Source organism: Gymnodraco acuticeps, unplaced genomic scaffold, assembly GCF_902827175.1.
Source record: "Gymnodraco acuticeps unplaced genomic scaffold, fGymAcu1.1, whole genome shotgun sequence".
In the NCBI taxonomy this organism is placed as follows: domain Eukaryota; kingdom Metazoa; phylum Chordata; class Actinopteri; order Perciformes; family Bathydraconidae; genus Gymnodraco; species Gymnodraco acuticeps.
Window position 1 is genome coordinate 1,491,188 of NW_022992059.1, and position 4,705 is coordinate 1,495,892.

At 41.6% G+C, this 4,705-nt stretch overlaps 1 long non-coding RNA gene across 1 annotated transcript; it reads right to left on the reverse strand.

Moving 5' to 3' along the window:
- Positions 1 to 757: 757 nt before the first annotated feature.
- On the reverse strand, positions 758 to 4,228 carry LOC117537014. The gene is made up of 2 exons (XR_004567658.1): positions 4,173 to 4,228; positions 758 to 1,145 (listed from the first exon to the last, which is right to left on the reverse strand). It is a non-coding gene; the product is annotated as an uncharacterized LOC117537014 (long non-coding RNA).
- Between the last annotated feature and the right edge of the window lie 477 nt (positions 4,229 to 4,705).

Sequence of the window (4,705 nt, forward strand, 5' to 3'; positions counted from 1 at the left end):
CAGCAGCCTGCTAGCAAATTCTAACTCAGCTGAAAAGGATCCAGAAACTTTACTTTTACATTTTTTTGGAGATCACCATCGGCGATGAATTAAAGATGGCCAGGTAAATACGATGAAGCTGTTCCTTTAGCCCCCAGTAATGTTACATTAGTAAGTTAACAAGTCAATTATATATAGCTGATGTAAGTTAATCATATTATTTCATATTTAATTAATTTAATTAATTAATTGTTCTGTACTAATTAAATGAACAAAAGCATGTTGTATAGATTGATTGTCAACAATAGTAGTGTTCTAATCTTAATAGCTGTGATTATAAGTTTATATTCTCCTTCTTCCCCTAAACCTGCCCAGATGATGTCCCACTGACCCCAGGTCAGCACCTCCAGGTCCAGCAGCACCGTGCCCCCCCCCCCCCCCCCCCGCTCTGCTGAAATACACAATTAAACATTTTCTAGGACCTATTTTTTGTATTAATAAAAATTAAACTGAAGACAGTTGAATGACCTAGAGATATCCTATTATTCCACTGCTTATGTACACATGTTGTAAATAATGGTTATAAAACCTCAGTAAATGAAATAAACAATGTGTTTAACAATTACAATTTAATATTGTATTTTCATCTTATCACAAAGTAGAGGTAAGAATATATCCATCCTCTCTCTGCAGCTTCATGTCTTCTATTATTATAACTTTCATCATTGAGACAGAGGAAATCAATCATGTTATTTAACATCACCAGCAGTAACACAAATATCAGCAAAAGTGTGTTTATTTGTATTATATGTGCAGCAAGTATATAGAAGCAGCTGTTTGGGGAATCAGACAGACTCAAGCTATAATCGTTAAATATCTATTTAAAAAAAAGACACGTACAAAATCAAATTCTGAAACTAAGACACAAGTCTGTAGGACGGCAGTAAGCAGAGGTCTGGGTGGAGGATGTTTCTGATCGCCATTTTGCTTTCTCCAGCACCTCGGGGGGGGGGGTCCAGCTGGATGGCAGCTCTGTCCTGATGATCCGCTGGGGTTAGGAGTCCTTCTCCAGCACCTCGGGGGGTCCAAGTGGATGGCAGCTCTGTCCTGATGATCCGCTGGGGTTAGGAGTCCTTCTCCAGCAGATCCATTTCTCCAGAATTGTCCTAATTACAGAGAAAAACAAGAGAAAAAATAAAAAAGTGAATTAATCATATTAAACACAGGGTTGCAGAAGTATTATTGCAAAATGTAACTCTCAGAATTTCAGACAAACAATCCCTAAAGGATCATTTAAAATGATGTACTGTTCTGGTTTTTTAAAAACTAAAGAGATGAAATGACAGTCACACCTGCATCCCTTTGACAGCACAAACTAATATCAAGCAAAAGGCTGCTGTCTATTTGTGATTGTCTTATTATTATTATGGGATCAGGATAAATTAAATACACTTTAACCTAAATAAAAGATGATCAAATCTGGTGGAAATATTGAAAATAGGCTTTTCTTTTGCTCTACCTCAAAGAAGCATGAGCTGAATACAAAGGCTGTAATTTTGTCCCAAAGTTTAATAAACAGTAAAACATTGGAACATGTCAGAGAAATAAATAAAGCTAACAGCAGCTACACGTCAGGGTAGCGTTTTATAAATCCCACCGTACTGAAGCCATTCTTTCACACACAGTGACGTCACGAGCTACCCACAATGCAACATGCGCCATATATATATATATATATATAAATACGCCATTTTCCTGGAGGTGCAAATATCCTGGAAGTGCAAATATAAACAGCTAGCTAACGTAGCCAGGCAGAGCGCACTTTTTTCTGAATTAACGACCGAAGAAATCGCTGCATGTCTTCGGATTACATCTCTGGACTTGAGGGGTGTGCTCTAGGTCGTTACCAGCGTAAACTTGAGCTGTGTGGGTTGTCCGATTGCCCTTACAGACTGCGTTGATTTTGGCTGCATCTACGTCTAATTTCTGGAAACACCAGGTGAATACCCCACTTGTCACAATAATATTATCATGCCATTGCATATATGTGGTATTTTAGAGTTGACTAGATATTGATTAAGGCAATAGACTATGATATTCAGTACAGGAAGTTTAGCAACACCTAGACGGTGTACGGCTAAACCCTCTGCCTGCTTGCACCCAAGCCCCCAGGAAGTGCGCCGGACTCAGATGAAAATATTCGGGGTGGCCAAACGGTGGTACTGCACATCCGTTTGGTTGCCAGGCCCGGAAACACTTTTTCCCATTGACTTACATGGGGAAAGAGTGGTCTGTAAATCGTTGGATAATTTTTTTTAAACTAAATAAACTACCCAGTATGAACACTTGTATAGCCCTTATTAAAAACATTCGTTCCTCAAGTTGTAAAAATGTGCTAATAACGTTATTCTGAGAGTTATTTCCCTCTGCATTATGAACGCGCATCTAACCCACGGGACCGCGCCCCCCTGCACGTTCATGTTACGTGTTCAGCACTACATGCCACATGCGTTTATCTTTACCCATGGATGCACAATAACAACGGACACATATCGCCTTACTGCCAGCCCACGGAGCTGTAATAATGGATATATTGCACATGTTTGCTGTAATTCATCATTTGTAAAATATTATACTACATGGGCTTTATGATTAAATCTTGTACCGTAAATGACCTATCATGCAAAATGCACCTTTGTACGTCTTTTATACATGAATATGTGTCCCCGGTGTTCCAGGGAACTCACCAAGTGTCAGAAAACACAACCCTCTCTATTTTCCTCCTTCGCCAAATCTCTAAAAAAGGGGCTGAAACGGATCTGAAAAAAACGGATCCAGATTTCAATTATTTTCTACGTCACAAAGACGTGCTCCGCTTATTGGTCAACTCTCCACCTATCAGGGGAATGAGCCACGGCCACGTGCATTGCCAAACCTCTCATTCGCATATAGGCTATCGGCAGGCTAAATCAACCCCAGTCACATCTGTGTTTTTGCCTGCTCTTGCCAGGATGTCTAAGCCAGTTAAACGTTGTGCTGTTGTTGGCTGCAAGACTCGAGAAAGGGGACTGCATGCAATGCCATCAGTGGAAAAAGAAAATAATCTGTGGCTAGACTTCATTTTCAAGGGACATGTGCCAGAAGCAAGCCCCCAGGAAGTGCGCCGGACTCAGATGAAAATATTCGTGCTGGCCAAACGGCGGTACTACACTTCCGTTTGGTTGCCAGGCCCGGAAACACTTTTTCCCATTGACTTACATGGGGAAAGAGTGGTCTGTAACTCGTTGGATAATTTTTTTGAAACTAAATAAACTACCCAGTATGAACACTTGTATAGCCCTTATTAAAAACATTCGTTCCTCAAGTTGTAATAATGTGCTAATAACGTTATTCTGAGAGTTATTTCCCTCTGCATTATGAACGCGCATCTAGCCCACGGGACCGCGCCACCCGGCACGTTCATGTTACGTGTCCCGACCAATCAGAGCACACTGTGCTCACAGGGAGGGTGGGGGCAGTGTTGCCAACTTGGCGATTTTCTCGTTAAATTTGGCGGATTTCCAAACCCTCCGGCGACTTATTTGTGTCAAAAGCGACTAACGACTAATCTAGCGATTTATAATGGTGTTATTAGCGACTTTTCTGGTGTTTGGAGACTGTTAGAGATTTAAAGGGATATCTGGTCCGCTTTTCAAATCTCTGCGCGTCCCTATCAAGCTGGTTAATACAGGAAGAAATCCAGAGCTACCAAGTAAACAATAATCTATTTTAATGGTAATATGACAATACAATAAAATCAATACAGTACAAATTCAATACAGTTAATCTTTGGGATCCCGAATTTACCTGCACGTGAGCCAGCCAGAGGAAAGAGGCTGAACACCGCGTGTGTGTCTGTGTTTATAGTCTTTGACAATGGGAGGAGTTATCAGATCCTCCCATTTGGAGCTCATTGATTGGCAGCCCAAATATCACAGACACCTCCGACCTTAGGTTTCCCCAACCACTGTAGCTAGATAAGTTGAATGCAAATCAAGACATGCTCTCACCTTCCCCCATCTTCCTTTGTCCTCAAAAACACATGTCAACAGGCCCCAAATCCAGCTCACAGTTTTACCCAAATTATTCCCATTTTAAGCTTATCCATAGTTTGCTAACATGAATAAATACAAATCTTTCACTACAAGACTCACATTGTTCTGCAGTTAACGAGCCGCGGGTGCTGCCGTGAGCCCCGCCTCCCTCCCATAGTACTCACAGGCGCTCAGACTGACAGTTGCCTGGCCGCAGCAGAGCTGCTGCTGCAGTCAGAGCAGAGAGGAGACAACCACACTCCCCCGCGTCGAGACTGCAAATGAATTGCGCATGCGCCAACTGCCAAGCCGTCCTGGTTTCGAGCGGGATTTAAATGTTGAATGTAAATGTTTCTTCACTCACTTTCACACTATAATAAATAACTGCCTTTGCTTTGCTTTGCCTCACACAGCCTCAGTCACTCAATCACCTCGTCCACTGTGTGTGTGCCTCTCTGTGACAAGCTAAACATCATGGCACAGTCTAAATTGTATTCTCAAAAATACAGAAAGGAGTGGGAATCAAACCCTGAGTATAAAGGATGGTTGAAGCCATTTATTGGAGATGACACACGGGCATACTGCCTTTATTGTAAGGGGGATTTCTATGCCAAACTGTCATGTTAAAACCCCAAAACATACTAAAAAAAGAA